This window comes from Dromiciops gliroides, chromosome 3, assembly GCF_019393635.1.
Source record: "Dromiciops gliroides isolate mDroGli1 chromosome 3, mDroGli1.pri, whole genome shotgun sequence".
Classification (NCBI taxonomy): domain Eukaryota; kingdom Metazoa; phylum Chordata; class Mammalia; order Microbiotheria; family Microbiotheriidae; genus Dromiciops; species Dromiciops gliroides.
This window is the reverse complement of record NC_057863.1, coordinates 468,471,101-468,492,783: the sequence shown is the minus strand read 5'-3', so window position 1 is coordinate 468,492,783 and position 21,683 is coordinate 468,471,101.

Genomic DNA, 21,683 nt, shown 5'->3' with positions numbered 1-21,683 from the left:
TCCTGCTCCTATTCATTTGGCAAATGAGGAACTGAAGCAAACAGGGTTAGGTGACTTGCTTAGGGTCACCCAGCTAGTAAGTGTCTGAGGTCAGAATTGAACTCAGAAATGAATCTTCCTGAGTCCAAGCCTGGCACTCTATCCACTGTACCAGATGAACTGCCATCTACCCATTACTTTCTTCTTCTTGCCTTTCCAAAGTTAATTTCTTGAATTCCAATAAAGGTTTTACATTTGTCTCTAGCAAATTTCATCTTCTTAGATTCAGCCCAATTTTTGGCCGGTCAAGATCTTTTTAGTTATTGATTAAGCACCTAAATGTGTCAAGAATCCCTCCTAGTATTGTCAGCTGACATTTTGATTGGCATGTCATATTAGTGTCCATCTGTTTTCAAAGAGGACCAATGTTATTACAGGGTGATATTGACTCATGAGTAGCTTGTACTTAAATGAGTCACAGTTGCAAAAAGTTATCAGTCTCGCTCTCTCTTCCAGAGTCATCAAACTTCAACGGCAAGACAAAAGTCAGAACAACTGGTGATGGCCCGGGATATAGTGCATGACCTTAGCATCTTCAATGTCTAACCAGGATCTAAGGGCTCCACAGCACCTGCTTCAGCTGTCTTCATGGCTATTGGAACAAATTGTACTCATCTGCCCATTCTGCCAGAGGAAGTCCTCACAAGCTTGGAGTAGACATCCCCCTAACTGATTTGAAGCCTTTCAATTACTCTCAAAATGGTTTTGCCCATTTACTAGGATGGTTTTACTGGTGTGTGGCCACTGTGAATGATACAGCTTCTTGGAGCCACAGGTCAGAGTTGAATGAAGGTGTATACCAAAGGTAGATAAGCAGTCCTATAAAGAGCTCAGTAAGGGGCAGCTAGGTGGCACAGTGGATAAAGCACCAGCCCTGGATTCCAGAGGACCTGAGTTGAAATCCGGCCTCAGACACTTGACACTTACTAGCTGTGTGACCCTGGGCAAGTCACTTAACCCTTATTGGCTCGGAAAAAAAAGAGAAAGGAGCTCAGTAAGTCATCACACCATAGCTGCTAGTCCTCCCTGAATGTCTCATACACCCCAAACATATCATTTCTGCCTCCCTCCAAGTCATTGATAAAAATATAAAATAGTCCAACACCAAGCACAGTTCCCTGAGGCCCTCCACTAAAGACTTCCCACCAAGAAAAACTTTGAATCAACTTTGATATTGAACTATGAATGATTACTCTTTAGGCCTGACCATTCAATAAGTTTCTAATCTACTTAACCATACAATTGTCTGGTTCATATTTCTCTATCTTTTCTATAAGAATAACATGAAAGACGTTGGAAAAATTCTTTGCTAAAATAAGGACTAACTATAGCTACACCATTCCCCTGATCTACCCACCTGGTAACACTCTTAAAAGAGGAGCTAAGGTTAGCCTGACATGATTTGTTCTTGATAAATCTATGTCAGTTCAGTATGATCATCCTTTCCTTTTATAGAGGTTCATTTATCATCCCTCTAATAATACATTCTAGAATTTTGCAAGGAATCTAATTCTAATCCACAGGAATATGGTGTGCAGACACCATTCTCTGTGCTCTTTTGAAAGTTGCCCCATTTGCCCCTCTCAAATCCAGTGGTACCTCTCCAACCCTTTCATGTTACAAATGAGGAAACTTGTACTTAGATGACATGGCTTATCCTAAATCACACAACTAGAAAGTGATAGAGCCAGATCTTGAATGCACATCTCCTGACCATCTCTTTCAGTTCAGAGATTTTTCTACTAAGACATAACTGCTTCTGGATGCCTCAATAATTTTTTCATTTATTCCCATTGGCTGCTATCCTTCAAAATAAAGTTTTTAATTTAAGTCAGAACAATGATTCTCAACATTTTTGGTCCTCATATCACTATAAGGACAAATGAGATCCCCCCAAAACCATTCATTCTCACTTGATACCAAAAAACAAAACAAAAGAAACAAAACACAAGGCACTACACTAGACAAGAATATGTGAGGGATACAAAATTGAATCAAAATTTCAATTTGCACCAAATTGAACCAAAATATTCATTAAAGAAACAATGCTGAAGGTAATATCACATTTTAGTTTTTAATACTAAAATATCCCAGATAATCAAAAAGTCTCTTCCAGGATCCCATTTATCTGCAAGAATCCTAAAGACTTTCTGTGTTTGAAAGGAGCTCTGTGGCCACTTAGTCCAACCCATACCCGAAAAGCAATCATTTTGAAACATAACCAAATTGTCATCTAGCGTTTGTGCAAAGGCCTTCAATGAGAGAGAACATACTACCTCCTTAAGACGTCCACTGGAATCCACTAGTTTAGGATAACTGTATAGGCTAGAGCCAAGAAGGAAAAATCTAATGGATTTATAAGGCTCCTGAAGTAGCTTGGAATATATTTATCATTTTTAATAATCCAGAGGACTCTGATGTTCTTACTTAAAAATCTGGTATGTTTATCAAACTTCATTCTCTTTTTGTACTTCATAAGACTAAATTTCAAGGAAGAAGATATCGCTTAAATCTGTGTAACACTGAATGATTACCAAGGCTTAAGCATTGTAGTTCAAGATTGCTGGCAAAACATATGAACCAAGATCCAACCAAAGAAAGAATCCCCTTATTTCTGACCCTGACAAGCTCTAATTTGTATGTAAACCAAGCCATTTTTCAAATAATGTCTCTGAATAAGATACACTATTATAGCAGTCAGTACCCATAACCATCAATTTCCATGTTGTTTTTGTTTTTCAAGTATAGAAGTGAACATGAATCCTCATGTGCTTGGAAGTCAGACCAGAGTGATTCATTAATACAGTGAGCTTGAAACATTGGGATTCTTATAGCTAAAACCTTACCTGTCAATGCCTCCTTTCCTCTAGGGATTAATTCAGAGTCCAATTCCCTCTAAACTACTAATTACAGCACTAGCAATAAATGCCTCTTTCCCACTTTTTCAGCTGTAAATCATTGTTCCCTGAGAACTCCAGATACCAGACAAATTCTAAGGAGATGCACAGTCCATAATATACATTATAAAACCCAAGGTGAAAATCGACACATCTTGTTCTTCCCTTGTATTACTCCACAAAAGGCATGAATAGCAATGCGACTTTCTGTGAATGTGAATGTGAATGTGTACCAGGTGCAAGGACATAGTGCTCTTCAAGTTAGTGAATACACCAAGGACTTAATTGCTAAATGACTTAACTCTTCCAAAAAGAATTACTGCCACCAAAGTCTCTTTATTAACAGAAGCAACTATAAAACATCACATAAAGTAACATGTGCCTTTCAAAAAGTGATGGCTGATCAAAGTTCCATTTTTTTTAACAGACACTCAACCTTCAAATCCTTTCCACAAATGGCAGGTTTATTCTTCTATTAAAGTGTTTGCTCAACATGAGGATTAACCAAGAAAGATTGCCTGTATAACTCCATGATTTCATTCTGCCTCTTCTGTTTATTCTTAAAAGCGAATTTTGGCTGTGTAGGTGCCAAAAATTGTTATGATGCCATAGCCAAATATGAATCTTGTATGTGAATTAGAAGGAATTTAATTATAATAATGGAATTCCATTGTCAGTTATAACAATGTAAGTCCATTGGACAGTCCTTAATTTCCAAATTAGCGTTCAATTTAATTCTGATCAAGATTTATTAAAGACCTACTGTGTGATAGGAGTTGACAAAAATCATAAATAAATGTATAGTCCTGCCCAAAGGCGGTTTATAATCTATTAAGAGGGAAGAGAAATACAAATAATTATAATACAAGCTAGAAAATTATAATTGCATAAAAGAATTACAAAGTCTATAGCAGAACTCAGGAAGAAAGAATAATTTCCCGCTGGATGATAAGGGTGATGTTCATGGAAAAGGGGTAGTGGAGCCCATAGGAATCAATTAATAGAGATAAATTCACAGAAATACTAAAATGTGACACATATTCAAGTTGCAATAAATAGTTCAGTTTAACTGGACAGAAGAATGTTGAGATAAGCCATGTCTCATGTAAAGTACCCCCCTTTCTTTTTTTTTTCAGGGCAATGAGGGTTAAGTGATTTGCCCAGGGTCACACAGCTTGTAAGTGTCAAGTGTCTGGGGTCGGATTTGAACTCAAGTCCTCCTGAATCCAGGGCCAGTGCTTTATCAACTGCACCACCTAGCTGCCCCTAGTACCTTCCTTTCTTGAATGAATTCTGGGTTTTACCTAAAGAGAATGGTGGGATTCATAGTAGTACCTTATTTTACCTAGAGTGCAAAAGTGTCAGTCCAAATTTGAGTAGTACCATTATTTTAATATTTGAGATTTAGCTCAGTTAAGTCTGATTCTGATTCCACCTTTTCCTAGCTGCCAAAAACAGACTGTCTTCATTCTGAAATATATCCCTCCTAAAGCAGATATTCAGGCTAGCCAAAGTGCCCTAGACTAGCCCTTATGTGCTGGAATGAACTGTCATTGCCTGGAAAGGAATCTAGGTTTGAGAAATACTTGCAACAAACATCTCTGAAAATGATTGTTCAATTGCAGTGATCAGATGGACATTTCTCAAAACCCCGCACTGGCATGCTTGGCAATATTGCCAATTCCCAGATGTTTTCCATTCACTGGACCCAGAAAGAACAACTGCTAATTGCCTTACTCTGGACTCCCCTAGTAGGTGTAAACTTTCCATAGGAGGCATGAGTATTTAGTCCCATGATTCTTGTTAATACTAATAAACAGATCTTTAAAGTTAAAATGTTGGCCTTGGTAAAAGAACTAGTGAAACATATGGATTCAAGATGATCATCACACAGGCTCTAAATCCTGGATGCTTTATTTCTCTTCCCAAACTCTCTCCCTGTGCCTCATACATATTTTGAAGTAGGAGGAAATCATTTGAACCTCAATTCTATCATGCCTCAGTTTCCCAGTCTCTGAAATGATATTGTGCCTTCCAGCATGTAACTGAATGCTGTCATATGTTATGACAAAGGGGATGATTCCAGAGGATAATGAGCAAATTTATATGAACTGATCCAGAGTGAAGGGAGCAGAACCAGGAGAATAATTGATATGACAACAATCTTGCAAAAAGGGGAACATGACTTAAGAATTTTAAGTCTTAAGAACTCAGATCAGTTTACATCCAATATTTATTCCAGAAGAATGATGATAAGGAATGTTAACAACCTCCAGACATAAAAATGATGAGTTTTATATGCAGAATGATAAGCACACTTTTGTGAATCATCAATATGGACATTTGTTTTGCTTATTTATGCCACATCTGTCATAAGTGTGTCCTTATGCTACAAGGATTTTCTTTTTATTCTTTTTTTTCCTGGTGATAGAGATGTGAGAGAGAAAAAATAAATGTCTGTTGATTGTAAGAAATAAAACTTAAGTTTAAAAAACTGAATGGTAAAACATATTAATGCATGGTCTACAAACATTTATTGGGTACCTATTATGGGTATGTAAAGGGGCATAATACAGGGTCCTAGTGGGCAGTGATCTTACAGTATAGTGGAAATGTCAATGAATCACAGGCCCCATTGGTGGCCTGTGGCAGGGCAATGAGGATTAAGTGGCTTGCCCAGGGTCACACTGCTAGTAAGTGTCAGGTGTCTGAGGCCAGATTTGAACTCAGGTCCTCCTGAATTCAGGGCCAGTGCTTTATCCACTGCAACACCTAGCTGCCCCTCAACACTCTTATTTTATAAATGAAAAAACAAAATCTGGAGAAATAAAGCAACTTACCTAAGATGATGTGGGAAGATGACAGCAGAACTCGTCCTACAATCCAGATTTCCAAATTATCAATTCAGTCTTCTTTGCATCAGGCCTACTTTTTTGATAGAAATAAACAATGATACAAGAGTGCGTGCTGGACCTTGGAAAGGACCCTCCACTAATTCAAAAGCAAACTCATTTCTGACTTAGTCCATAAGTCCCAAAGAGTTGTCTGAGGCTTGCAGAGTTTAAAAGATTTGCCCAGGGTTATGCAGCTAGTTAAATATGGAAAAGGGGATTTGAAAGCAGGCTTTTCTGACTCCAGGTCCAGCACTTAATCTACTCCAGAAGTCCCTTACCCTGGTTCCTTGAACTTAAAAAAAAAAAAAAATTGGGAGGCGGAGCCAAGATGGCGGAGAGGAAGCAGCAAGCTGCCTGAGCTCTCCTTCTGTTCCCTCAAAAAGAACATTAAATCAAGCTTCTGTATGGATTCTGAAACTGCAGAACCTGCAAAGAGACAGATAGACACAATCCTCCAACCAGAGATAATTTAGAAGACTTCAGGAAAAGGTCGGTCTGACTCGGGCAAAAGGGAGGCCCAGCGCAGGGCAGCAACCCAGCGCCGAGGGGGTCGGGACAAGTCAGTAGGAGCTGCGGGCCACAGCCGGACAACTGAGGCTCCCTGAACCTGGTTCAAAAATCTGGTGGCCAAGAAGGACAGTGGAAAAACCTACCTGCACCGGCCGAGAGGGAGACGAACAGGTCGGGCGGCATCAGACGCCGGGGTCTGGCGCCTGGCTGGCCAAGCACAATCAGACAGGAAGTGCAGGGCGGGGGATCTCCACACACCATAAAGGCCTCAGAGTAAAAGCCCAGTCACACAGCACCTATACCCCTGCACAAGAAGCCCAAAACAGGGACCCTGGTGCCCCCAGAGCAGACCTCAACTTAAAGAATAAATAAATAAGCTGCAATAATGAGTAAGAAGCAAAAAAGAGCCCTCTCCATTGAGAGCTTCTGTATCAATAGGGAAGAAGCCAACACAAACTCAGATGAGGACAATAGCCTCAAATTGTCTACATCTGAAGCCTCAGGAGGGAAGGTGAATTGGTCACAAGAACAAAAAGCCTTCCTGGAAGAGCTCAAAAAGGATTTTAAAAATCAATTGCAAGAGGTAGAAGAAAAAATGGGGAGAGAAATGAAAGCAAAACAAGAAAACTATGAAAAAAGAATCAGCAGCTTGGAAAAGGAAGCTGAAGAAAACAAAGCATTAAAAAATTCATTTGGCCAAATGGAAAAAAAGCTACATAATCTCACTGAAGAAAACAATACCTTAAAAAATTCACTTAGCCAAATGGAAAAAAAGGTGCATAATCTCACTGAAGAAAACAATGCCTTAAAAATTAAAGTGGGACAGTTGGAAGATAAGGAATCCATGAGACACCAGGAATCAGTCAAGCAGAATAAAAAAAATGAAAAAATAGAAGAAAATGTGAAATACCTCATTGGAAAGACAACTGATCTGGAAAACAGATCGAGGAGAGACAATTTGAGAATCATTGGACTGCCTGAAAGCCATGAGCAGAAAAAGAATCTAGACACCATATTCCAGGAAATTATTAAGGAGAACTGCCCTGATATCATAGAATCAGAGGATAAAATCATCATTGAAAGAATCCACCGATCACCTCCTGAAAGAGACCCCAAAAGGAAAACTCCAAGGAATATTGTAGCCAAATTCCAGAATTATCAGGTGAAGGAGAAAATACTCCAAGCAGCCAGAAAGAAGCAATTTAAATATCATGGAGCCACAGTCAGGATTGCTCAGGACCTGGCAGCTTCAACATTAAAGGACCGCAAGGCTTGGAATATGATATTCCGGAAGGCAAAGGAGCTTGGTGTTAAGGGCTAAAATTCTAGCTAAACTGTCTAAAATATCTAATGAGTGGTCGCCAATAAATTATAAGCTTTAGTAAGAGTTAGACTTTTAAGCATTTATTAAGGAGAATAAGAATTTGGTAAAGAGAGAGAGAAAGGCCTAGATTCCTATCTATTAAAGGGAGAGCACATTTCTAGCTCCCTTCTCCACCAGAGTCCAGAGGAAAAAGCGCGAGACTGAGCGCCAGTCTCTTCCTTCCTCCTCCCACTATCCCACGTCACTTCCTGACTCCTGGTCTTGCCCTCAAAGACCTTCCCTTCATGGGCAGAACTCTTCTACAGTAAGTATCCAGCAGGTGGCGTCATTCCAATCGTTACATTGGATTGCAGCCGAGAATCTATTACCCAGCAAAAATGTGCATTTTCTTTCAGGGGAAAAGATGGACATTTAATGACATTGGGGACTTTCAATCATTCCTGGTGAAAAGACCAGAACTGAATAGAAAATTTGATCTCAACATACAAGACTCAAGAGAAGTTTAAAAAGGTAAACAGAGGGGGAAAAAAAAGTTACCCTATTAGGTTAAACTGTTTATATCCCTACACAGGAAGATAATACTCATAACTCTTAAGAACTATAAATGTATTTGGGCAGAGAGAAGGACTTTATATAGAGGGTATAAATATAAATTGTCTTTGATGTGATGATACAAAAGAATTAAGGGGTTAAAAAGGGAGTCTATGGGGAGGAGAGGAAAGGGGAGGTGGAAGGGGATGAATTATATCATATGAAGAGGTGGAAAAAAACCTATTACAATAGAGGGAAAGAAAGGAGGGGGGAACATTGTTTCAACCCTATTCTCATTAGATTTGACTCAAAGAGGGAATAACATATACGTTCATTGGGATAAAGAAACTTAACTCATTCTTTAGGGAAACAAAAGGGGAAGGGAAAGGGGGGGACTGATAGAAGGGAGGACAAAAGCAAGGGAGAAAAGGGTAAAGAAAAGAGAGGGGGGTGATAAAAAGGGAGGGCAGATCGGGGGAGGCAGGGGTAAGAAGTAAAACGTCAGTGAGGAGGAATAGGGTGAAAGAAGGGGGGAAAAGTACAAAGGGGGTAAATAGAATGGAGGGGAATAAACAGTCAGTAATAATAACTGTGAATGTGAATGGGATGAACTCTGCTATAAAACGGGAGCGAATTGCAGAGTGGATTAAAAACCAGAACCCTACAATATGCTGTTTACAAGAAACACATTAGAAGCAGAGAGATACACACAGAGTAAAGGTAAAAGGCTGGAGCAGAATATATTATGCCTCAGCTAAAGTAAAAAAGGCAGGGGTAGCAATCCTTATCTCAGACAAAGTGCAGGCAAAAATAGATCTCATTAAAAGAGATAAGGAAGGAAATTACATCTTACTTAAAGGTACTATAGATAATGAAGTAATATCAATATTAAATATGTATGCACCAAGTGGTATAGCAGCCAAGTTCTTAGAGGAGAAGTTAAATGAGTTACAAGAGGAATTAGACAGTAATACTATACTAGTGGGGGATCTGAATCTCCCCCTCTCAGAATTAGATAAATCTAGCCAAAAAATAAATAAGAAAGAAGTGAAAGAGGTGAATAGATTACTAGAAAAGTTAGACATGATAGATGTCTGGAGAAAATTGAATGGGGATAGAAAGGAATATACCTTTTTCTCAGCAGTACATGACACATTTTCAAAAATTGACCATGTATTAGGGCACAAAAACATCATAGTCAAATGTAGAAAGGCAGAAATAGTAAATGCATCCTTCTCAGATCATGATGCAAAAAAAATTACATGTAAGAAAGAGCCATGGAAAAGTAGAATGAAAATCAATTGGAAACTAAATAATTTCATTCTAAAGAATGAATGGGCCAAACAAGAAATCATAGAAACAATCAATAACTTTATCCAAGAGAATGACAATAATGAGACAACATACCAAAATCTATGGGATGCAGCCAAAGCAGTGCTTAGGGGGAAATTTATAGCTCTAAATGCTTACATGAATAAGAAAGAGAAAGAGGAGATTAATGAATTGGGCATGCAACTTAAAAAGCTAGAAAAAGAACAAATTAGAAATCCCCAATTAGACACTAAATTAGAGATCCTGAAAATTAAAGGAGAAATTAATAAGACTGAAAGCAAAAAAAACTATAGAATTAATCAATAAAACTAAGAGCTGGTTTTATGAAAAAACCAATAAAATAGATAAAATATTGGTTACTTTGATTAAAAAAAAGAAAGAAGAAAACCAAATTACGAGTATCAAAAATGAAAAGGGTGATGTTACCACCAATGAAGTGGAAATTAAAGCAATAATTAGGAAATATTTTGCCCAACTGTATGCCAATAAATTTGACAATCTAAATGAAATAGATGAATATTTACAAAAATACAAACTGCCAAGGTTAACTGAAGAGGAAATAAAATCCTTAAATAAACCCATATTAGAAAAAGAAATTGAAGAAGCTATTAATGAACTCCCTAAGAAAAAATCCCCAGGGCCAGATGGGTTTACGGGTGAATTTTACCAAACATTTAAAGAACAATTAATTCCAATATTATACAAATTATTTGGAAAAATAGCTGAAGAAGGAGTTCTACCAAATTCGTTTTATGACACAAATATGGTGGTGATACCAAAACCAGGCAAAGCAAAAACAGAGAAAGAAAATTATAGACCAATTTCCCTAATGAATATTGATGCTAAAATCCTAAATAAGATATTAGCAAGGAGATTACAGCAAGTGATCACCAGGATAATACACTATGACCAGGTGGGATTTATACCAGGAATGCAGGGCTGGTTCAACATTAGGAAAACTATTAACATAATCAACCACATCAATAAGAAAACCAACCAAAATCATATGATTATCTCAATAGATGCAGAGAAAGCTTTTGACAAAGGACAGCACCCATTCCTAATAAAAACACTAGAGAGTTTAGGAATAGGTGGAGCTTTCCTTAGAATAATAAACAGTATCTACCTAAAGCCATCAGCAAGTATTATATGCAATGGAGATAAATTAGAGGCCTTCCCAATAAGAACAGGGGTGAAACAGGGATGTCCATTATCACCACTATTATTTAATATTGTCCTAGAAATGTTAGCTTTAGCAATCAGAGAAGAGAAAGGAATTAAAGGAATTAGAATAGGCAAGGAGGAAACAAAACTATCACTCTTTGCAGATGATATGATGGTATACTTAAGGAATCCTCGAGAATCAACTCAAAAATTACTTGAAACAATTAACAACTTTAGCAAAGTAGCAGGATATAAAATAAATCCACATAAATCATCAGCATTTCTATACATGACCAACAAAGTCCAGCAGCAAGAGATAAAAAGAGAAATTCCATTTAAAGTAACAGTAGATAATATAAAATACTTGGGAGTCTACTTGCCAAGACAAACCCAGGAACTCTATGAACACAACTACCAAACACTCTTCACACAAATCAAATCAGATCTAAATAATTGGAAAGATATCAATTGCTCATGGATAGGCAGAGCTAATATAGTAAAAATGACAATACTGCCTAAATTAATTTACTTATTCAGTGCCATACCAATCAGACTACCTAAAAATTATTTTATACAGCTAGAAAAAATAATAACAAAATTCATCTGGAAAAACAAAAAATCAAGAATATCCAGGGAAATAATGAAAAAAAATTCACAGGAAGGTGGGTTAGTGGTACCAAACCTGGAGCTTTACTATAAAGCGGCAGTCATCAAAACTATCTGGTACTGGCTAAAAAATAGAGTGGTAGATCAATGGAATAGGTTAGGCTCAGGAAATGCAGTAGTAAATGACACTAGTAATGTAGTGTTTGATAAACCCAAAGACTCCAGCTTCTGGGATAGGAACTCAGTATTTGACAAAAACTGCTGGGAAAACTGGAAGATAGTATGGCAGAAATTAGGCATAGACCAACATCTTACACCTTATACTAAAATAAGGTCAAAATGGATACATGATTTAGACATAAGAGGTGATACCATAGGTAAATTAGGAGAGAAAGGAATAGTGTACCTATCAGATCTTTGGAAAGGAAAACAGTTTTTGACCAAACAAGAGATAGAGTATATTATAAAATGCAAAATGGATGATTTTGATTATATTAAATTAAAAAATTTTTGTACAAACAGAAGCAATGCATCCAAAATTGGAAGGGAGGCAGAAAACTGGGAAACAATTTTTGAGGCCAGTGCTTCTGATAAAGGCATCATCTCTAAAATATATAGGGAATTAAATCAAATTTATAAGAATCCAAGTCATTCCCCAATTGAGAAATGGCCAAAGGATATGAACAGGCAGTTTTCTGATGAAGAAACCAAAGCTATCTATTCCCATATGAAAAAATGCTCTAAATCTCTAATGATTAGAGAGATGCAAATTAAAACAACTCTGAGGTACCACCTGACACCTATCAGATTGGCTAAAATGACAAAAAAGGAAGATAATAAATGTTGGAGAGGCTATGGGAAAATTGGAACACTAATGCATTGTTGGTGGAGCTGTGAGCTGATCCAACCATTCTGGAGAGCAATCTGGAATTATGCCCAAAGGGCAATAAAGCTGTGCATACCCTTTGACCCAGCAATTCCACTTTTAGGTCTTTTGCCCAAAGAAATCATGGAAGGGGGAAAGGGACCCACATGTACAAAAATATTTATAGCTGCTCTTTACGTGGTAGCAAGGAATTGGAAGTTGAGGGGGTGCCCATCAATTGGGGAATGGCTGGACAAGTTGTGGTATATGAATACAATGGAATACTATTGTGCTGTAAGAAATGATGAGCAAGAGTTCAGAGAAACCTGGAGGGTCTTACGTGAGCTGATGATGAGTGAGATGAGCAGAACCAGAAGAACATTGTACACAGTATCATCAACATTGAGTGTTGACCTACTGTGATGGACTATATTCTTCTCACCAATGCAGTGGTACAGAAGAGTTCCAGGGAAGTCATGATAGAAAAGGATCTCCAAATCCAAGAAAAAAGAAAGAAAGAAAGAACTGTGGAGTATAGATGCTGATTGAACAATATTATTTCTTTTGTTTTGGGTGCTGTTGGTTTTTTTTTCTATTTTGTGGTTTTGCATCACTGCTCTGATTTTTTCTCTTGTAACAGGATTAATGCAGAAATAGGATTAATGTTATTATGTGTATATATATGTGTGTGTGTATATATATATATCTATATGTATATGTATAGAGATATATAGATATAACCTATATCAGATTACCTGCTGTCTAGGGGAGGGGGGAGGGAGGGGAGGGAGGGAGAAAAATCTGAAATTGTAAAGCTTGTATAAACAAAAGTTGAGAACTATCTTTACATGTAACGGAAAAAATAAAATACCTTATACATTAAAAAAAAAATTTAAAAAAAAATTGGCCCTTTCCCTCTCCTGCTGCTTGAGGAGCCGACCGCCACCATGAATGACACTATATAACCATCAGAACCAGGAAGTTCATGACAGACTTCTTCACCATAAACAGATGGTAATGCATTTCCTTCATACTGGAAAGGCCACAATGCCCAAGACTGAAATTCGAGAAAAACTGGCCAAAATGTACAAGACAACTCCAGATGTTCTTTTTGTCTTTGGATTCAGAACCCATTTTGGTGGTGGCAAAACAGGCTTTGGCATGATTTATGATTCCCTTGACTATGCAAAGAAAAATGAACCAAAGCACAGAATTGCAAGGCATGGCCTGTATGAGAAGAAAAAGATGTCAAGAAAGCAGCAAAAGGAATGCAAGAACAGAATGAAGAAAGTCAGGGGTACTGCAAATTCAAATGTTGGTGCTGGCAAAAAGAAGGAATAAAAGGCACTATGGAGGATGTTTATCCATGAAGATATGGATTTTTCATCAGAGCATAAATAAACTTTGTAAAAACTTTTTAAAAATTGATAAACATTTCAATATAATTGATTTCATTTATAATCCAGTTTCTTTTATTTTATGTATTTAAAAACATTATTCTGAAAAGGGGTCCATAGGTTTCATCACACTGCCAAAAGGGTCCATGATTCAAAGTGGGTTAAGAACGCCAACACAACATAGCATACTCAAATATTTAAATTACTTCATGAACTCATTCAATGATATAAGGATTCTCTCCAAACATGGAGAATCACAGTATATTTATGCTTGCTCATCTAATGTAAATCTTATCCATAACCTCCCAGAAGTGGGCTTCAGGGGGTCTATCTAAAATGTTGGAAGCCTCACTCTTTTTCTTTTGTCATTGTGGTATCTCAGATATAATATATATGCTGTCCATTGACTCTGTGTGTGTGTCTCTCTCTGTCTCTCTCTCTCTCTCTCTCTCACACACACACACACACACTCACACACACACATACACGCACATAGCATGTCATTAGCCCATATATTTCTTTGATGACAACCTTTACATGCTACCTCTTCATAATTCCCTCCCTGAAATGTGCTATAGCTTTCTCGCTCCCAACATGCACCTATCCATTGTGTTTTGGAGGCTCCTCAATTTCAACTCTTCAGAGACACTTATATTTCAAGACTTGCAGCTATACTACTGGTACATCCTAGAGCATTGTGTCAAATCAGTGGAACAGACCAGGACTACAGCCTTTCAGGGTAGGCAGAGCCAGCTCGCTGACTGGCTTGGTGAGAAAGTACATTAAATAGTAAGTGAGGCTTGAACTGGAACCTTCAGGTAAAGGAATAACTCAAATAAACTGAGAAGACCAAGATGCTGTAGGCATAGGAAACATTACACAGTCATAATGCTAATGTTATGAATCTCCCACTTACTCCAAATGCCAAGCTCATATTATACAATAGAATCAGCAGCTTTTTCTGTTTGTTCCTGATAGTGGTACATCAGTGATATTGGAAATACAATTTGATGAGATTTTCCTTAAATCATGAATTGCTTATAGCCACACTGCAAATTTTGATTCATTGCCCAAAGCCAAAGAATGAGAGCATATGCCATTAATTTGAAAATAGGCAGTTCACATATTTGTTTAATGACTTCAGCAGAGCCTAGGCAGGAAGATCCAGGTGCATTGGATAACCAAATTACAGACATTACTGCAACACTGCAAAACAGAAGAAAATGAGGCACCAAAACAACAGCATGATTTAGAATTCATTTCTCCCATCAGCAGGAATGCAAATATCTAATTTACATAAAGGCCACTTTGAGTGATGCTAATCCATGCAAGAATAAATGCAGGCATTATCCCAAGATCTCCATCTTTCCTATATCCCAATATCTGAAATGGGAAATCAGAATTGAAATTATTCCAAGGGGAAAATGCTGACAAGCTCTTTTATATTATTGTGTTGATCAGATGTACTGTTTGGATATTAAATAAGGAAGCAGACACAATAAATAACTAAATGAAAACTTGCATGGAGTCTCAGATATTACTGTGTTTTTTTAAACTATCTGATGACTTTTAATCTCATACCACTAGAAGCTGGTCCAAAAGTCAGAGAGAAAATCCAAGGTCATTTCAAGTCTCACAGTGATAACAGAAATTGTACATCAACTGCTTACTAGATCTCTAGTTTGGTCTGTAATTTAATAGCATGTGGGTGAATATCTATCTCTCAAAAAAAAAAATACCAATCTGATTTCTTGCTTGCATTTTTTTACTTCCTTACCCAAACAAAGCATCATTATAGAAGTCTCATTGTAATATGGGATAAGAATGGGGCTCATTTTATCTTATCTCCAGTTTTAAAAAAATGTAACAGGGAATGTGGTATAGTGGTTAGTATCATAAAAGTCTGGAAGAAAAATATGGGTTCATCCTACCTCAGACACTTGCTAGTTGTGTGACCTTGGGCAAGTCACTTACCCTCTCTGTTCCCTCTTAGTTTCTCTTCTGCTCTTAGTTTCTTCATCTGTAAAATGAGGGGATTGGGCCCAAAGACACCTAATGTCTCTTGTAGTTCCAACTCTAGAATCCTATGTAAACAATAGTGTTTTGAATGCTCACTTTTAGACTACAAAGGGAAAATATAAATATGACTTATTTGTAACATGCACATTATGGCAATAAGTCCAAGCAACATTCCTAGAATTGTCACTGGAGAATGAATGGATATTTTGCATAATTCACAATTTACCAACCAGGAAAAAATATATGGGCTGCAAGGCAATTTTTAAAAAAATTTTAAAATAGCAATAAACATTTTTATTTAAAGTTTTGAGTTCCAAATTCTATCCCTTCTTTCCTCCCTCTCCTAGCCCTTCCCTGAGGCAGTAAGCAATCGGATATAGGTTATACATGCTGCAAGGTAAATTTACAAGTAAAGATTTTCACATAACCCTGCTCCACTGGTATTGCTAGAGATGAATGTCCTGACCCATGTGAACTGTAGGACAGAGTTGAGAGAGTGCCAGCCTTCACTAGTCCTCTTTGGAACTCCTCAAGTTTCAGAAGACTTCAAGCATCAATTCATTTTGTACTTTTCTGACTTCAAGTTGCTTAAGGACAAAAGATTCTGGGAACATGCCCCTACTTGGTACTCTAGAAATTTTGAGGAGTTTCCCCTTGGGTGAGATTAAGGATAGTCTCTCTTGGTTGAGCTGAGTTACCTCAAAACTTCCTTCATTCTTTATTGTCCAGTATATATTCTCCTGTGCACCTTCTCTGATTTCTATTTTGCTACGATTTGGATAAATGGATTTTTTTTACTATTTGCTATGTGTGTTCATTGTAGAACTGATAAGAAAGGGGTTAAGCCTTGGATATGGAATTGGTGGTTTCATTTCCCTCCAACAATCGTGGCAATCATATTACTTAGATATACTTTCTAGCCCAGTAGCCCCTCTCTCGTATGAGATCAGAATAGTGGCATCTCACCTCAACTTCCTACTTCCTCTCTTTGCAGAAATGAAAACCTCCCTTGGAGAATAGTGGGGAAAGAAGAGGCCAAATATAGCTATTCTACATTCCTTTGAGTCACACAAAATTAGTCCTTGCCATTGGTGGCCCCTCATCACACTTAGCGTCTTTCCTTTCATGATTGCTCACCTTCCTTTTCTTCCTCTAGTAGACCTAGCAAAATATGATGATGTTATAGTAGTTAATGGTGGGGGGAGAGGATTGTGGAAAAGAAGAGTGTAATGAGAAAGCAAAAGAGCTACTCTTCATGGGAAGGAACTTATGGAATTTTCCCATGAGCATTCCTGATTGCCTATCAGCTCATTCTCTTCCAACACTCATCTATGCTATTGTTTTTTATCCCTCCTTACAGAAGCCATGAGATAGAAAAATATTATAAATTAGAATCAAGTGTAATTCCAATGGAGATAGATAGATAGATGATGGATGAATGCATGGACACATAGTTGGATGGATGGATGCATGGATTCATGGATACAGGAATAGATGCATGGATGCATAGATAGAGAGATAGAAGATAGAAAGATAGATGAGAGAGAGATGGATAGAGAGAGAGAGAAAGGGGGGGCAGAAATTTGAAACGATGGAAATAGCATTTGGGAAATTGAGGAGAATATGTTTCCACCATCCACACAATATCCCAGGGCTCTGGACATCATGATGCTAGCACCTCTGGGGTGGGGGGGGGGGAATATCAGCCTATATACCCCCATCTCCAGGTATTTGGGCAAAATGATGCCAATACCAGAATGCACTCTCTCTACATCTACACCTGTTGAAATCCTTCTATTCCTTAAAGGTTCAGCTTCGGTATTCCACTAAAATGTCTTTGATCCCCACCTCGAAATAATTTTTCCTTTCTCAAATGTTCTTAGAACTCTTTATCTGGAACTTTCCTTTGCTTCATCCCATTTTTACCTTTATCCTACTTACAGTAGTGTAACTAGGGTGGGGTAGCTGAGGCCTTGTCCCAAGTTAGGACACTTACAGGGTGCTGAAAGTACCTCCCGGAAGGTGCTTCTCCCCCTGACCAAGCTCCCTAAAGTTTCAGATTTACTAACAGTGACCTTCCTACTCACCCTAGACGCTTTCTATCCCTTGACATATTTACTTTCAGCAAGACAGTTACTTCATAGTGTTCCTGGTTTTGTTTCCTCCTCTAGCAACAAAATCCCTTGCCCCATTTGGGAATTTCTCTTACTCCATTCCAATGAATCCTTAATTACTCCAACTCCTGTTTCTTGCCCCCAGATGAAAATATTGCCAGTTATATTCCTTGCTAGTTCAGTATGATATAGATATCAATAGATAAAGATACAGATATGGATATGGATATGGATATGGATATAGATATGGATATAGATATGGATATCATGCCCTTTTTTAAATTAAAAACTCCTTGAGGACTGAAATTATCATTTTTCACATCTCCCAAAGTGCCTGAACAGTGCCTTTCATGTGCTGAATCCATATTTGTTTTTGTTTTTATTTTTATCTGAGAAGGTGCATTGTTAACAGTCATTGTTTCTAGCAAATATTGAAGTGAACCTGAGAAACTATTGCAAGGAAATAAAATCTATGTCCTTAGTCAGATGTATCTGACAATTTCTCACAGCTCCAATGTTCTTAAAATGTTTTATTTCAGGCAGTCTGGAGGAGTAACACACAGGAGCCAAGCAAATCAGCATTGAACCCTGTTGTTTGTGTGTTGCTTCTGAAAGCAATATTTGTTTGCATCTTGGGAAGATTGTTTGGGGATTAAACAAGAGCCAATCCACAACTTTAAGCTGTTTTTCTCCATGTCTCGTTGACAGGCCCACTGGATAACTGTACGATGCTTGAATTATAAGTGGGGGATTCCGAGGGCATTGAATAAATTTCATCTGAGTTTGATAGTGAAGCTAAAACTGTCTGGTTACAGAAACAAGGAGGAACATCTTATTCCGGGGTGACCACAGTCACATAGCACAAGGAAACCCACAACATTTGGAATCTCTGTGCTCAGAATTTACGATCACTTGTTCTCACCTTTGTTCTTTGTCTTGGCCTTCATCTTCTATAAGTCATATCGGGAAATGTTTCCACCCAAAAGAAAAGCCAGTAAAGAAGATGGTATCAATCTAGAGTCAGAATCAGAATTGAAGTAAAATACCAATGACTCTGAGATGTGAACAAGAAAAAAATATAACCTGGTCTGCACAGAAACATAAATAGGATATTAGAGTTGGCTGAAATTTAAGAAATAACATTATTTGGTCTATTTCCAAAGATGATTGGTGAAAGGGGGAAAGAACCTATAAGTCCTAGCATCTTTATAGCAGCTGTCTTTGTGGTGTCAAAGAATTGGAAACTTCAGGGATGCCTATCAATTGGGTAATGCCTGAACAAGTTTTGGTATGATTGTGATAGAATATAGGAAATGTACTATGAGAAATGGTGAGTTTGATGGTTTTAGAAAAACATGGATAGACTTGCACAAAATAATGAAAAGCAAAATGAGTAGAACCAAGAGAACATTGTATACAGCAACAGCAATATTGTTTTAAGAATTCTGAGTGAATAAGTAATTTTGTCTATTATGAATACCAAAATAAACTATAATGACATATGAAGAAAAATACTATCTGCATCCAGAGAAGTATGTATAGAAAATATTTACATACATATGTGTGTATATATATTTGTTCAAATGGTAGTCATCTTTGGGGGGAGAGAGAAAGGGAAGAACAAAAGGGAAAAAAGAAATTTACATAATAATTTTATTGTATATTTTAAAGCAATAGTAAGTTGTGCATAGAAGATTTGCAATTTCAAGTGTAAACATCTTTTATTATACTATGTTATGGAAATGCTTGTTTTATTCCATAAATTAAAAATAAAATAAATTTAATTTTAAAAAAACCTCCAAGAAGAACAAATCTTTTTTTTTTTTTTTTGCGGGGCAATGGGGGTTAAGTGACTTGCCCAGAGTGACACAGCTAGTAAGTGCCCAGTGTCTGAGGCTGGATTTGAACTCAGGTACTCCTGAATCCAGGGCCGGTGCTTTATCCACTGTGCCACCTAGCCACCCCCGAAGAAGAACAAATCTTAAGAACAAAAGCCTTTTCTTCAATGAAGGAGGTATAAAGAAGTGTCACCAAAAAAAAAAAAAAGAATGAAAGAAAAAATCCAGTGAGATCAACAAGTCAGCAATCATGTATTAAACACCTAATATGCGTTCAGCCAGTGTGCTAAGTGTTGATGACACAAAGAAAGGCCAAAAAACAAATAACAGTCCCTGCTATCAAAGAGGACTCCTCTCCTTTTACAGATTAGGAAACCAAGTCTCATAGAGGTCAAATGGGTGACCTAAAAAGAGACAGTTAAATAGTAACCAAGTTAGTATTCATACCCAGGTAATCCATCTTCCAGTTCAGCACCTTTCTCAGCCCGTACTCTTATGACATTATGTAAAAACTGTCAGGTAAAACCAGATGCTGTACATAGCTGATAAAAAAATTCATTTTATACCAGAAAGTGAATGAATGTCCTATTGATCACCTATAATATGGTGTTTTAGAGCAAGTGCTGGAGATAGCATCAGGAAGATTTGCATTCCACCATTGAATTTTACTATGTGACCATGGACACATCTCTAAACCTCAGTTTCCTTATCTGTAAAAAGGAGACATAATAGCTCTAATAGCTGCCTCAGACAGGTGCTGTATGACTCAAACAAGGGGAGATATGTGTTCAATACTTTGGAAACCTTAAAGTGTTATGTCAATGCTAGTTATTATTTTTGAACCACTAGATTATACAGATAATTGCTTATACCAGATGAACATGATTTACTCTGTATAGGATTATATCAATATAATCTAAAATAGTGGTTTTAGGTTCAAAGTTCCTTTGTTTTTAAATATAGAGTATTTATTTGTCTTTATATATTTTATCTGCATTAATATAAACTAAATCTCTCCTTATCATTAAAAAATTTTTATTGATCTAAACATTTTTCTGAACAAAGACATAGAGTTCCAAATAATGTACTTTTTTATTTCCCTGATCTATCAGAGCGGCAGCTACATGGTGCAGTGGATAGAGCACTGGTCCTAAAGTTGGGAGGACCTGAGTTCAAATCTCACCTCAGATACTTACTAGCTTTGTGACACTGGGCAAGTCAATTAACCCCTATTGTTTTAAATGTTTGGGGTCATCTCCAGTTGTCCTGATGTATATCTTGCCACTGGACCCGTATGGCTCTGGAAGAGAGAGTGAGATTAGTGACCCTGCACAGCCGTGCCTCACTTAAATCCAATTCACTGCAAGTCATGACATCACTTCCCGATGTCATGGTCCTCTTTGAACAAAGGATAAATAAGAACTCAACAATGATCTATTAAAACTGAACTTGGAATAGGACATTCTGACAAAACAAATGATTGGCACTTGTAATACTAGCTAGGTCACTGTATTTACTGAAGGGTACTAAGTATAATTTTTAAAGTGGATAAGTTATGTATGATAACAAATGTACATAATCTTTTGCTAAGACAAATCAAAGAATAGAAACACCATACAATGGTAAACATTCATCAGATCTGTTCATTCATTGCCAAGAAATAGAGAAAGCAACATTACTGGTAAGCAACATAATGTAATCAATGTAATCCAACAAACATTAAACACTGTGTACAAAATATTATATTAGGTATTAGGAGCAATAAAAAATTTAGATGAGATACAATCCTTTATCCCCCTTGAGCTTATTGTCTAATAAAAGAAGAAATATTTGTCAATAGATGCATGTTCTCTCCCCTCATTAGAGTGTGACATCCCTGAGAACAGTCTTTGAATACCTACTGCTTGGCAGAATGCCTGGCACCTAGTAGGGACTTAATAAATGCTTATTGACTGACTGATAGATAGCAATATCACATGGTAAGTACATTAAAAGGGAACAAAATAAAGTGCTAAGACAAAATGTGATGTGATAGAAAAAGCACAGGTTAAAGATTAGGGAGAATAGTTCCAATCCTACTTCTATCCTCTCTTAACTGTAGATCTGATGGCAAGTCATTTAAACTGTGCTTCAGTTTCCTCATCAATTAAATG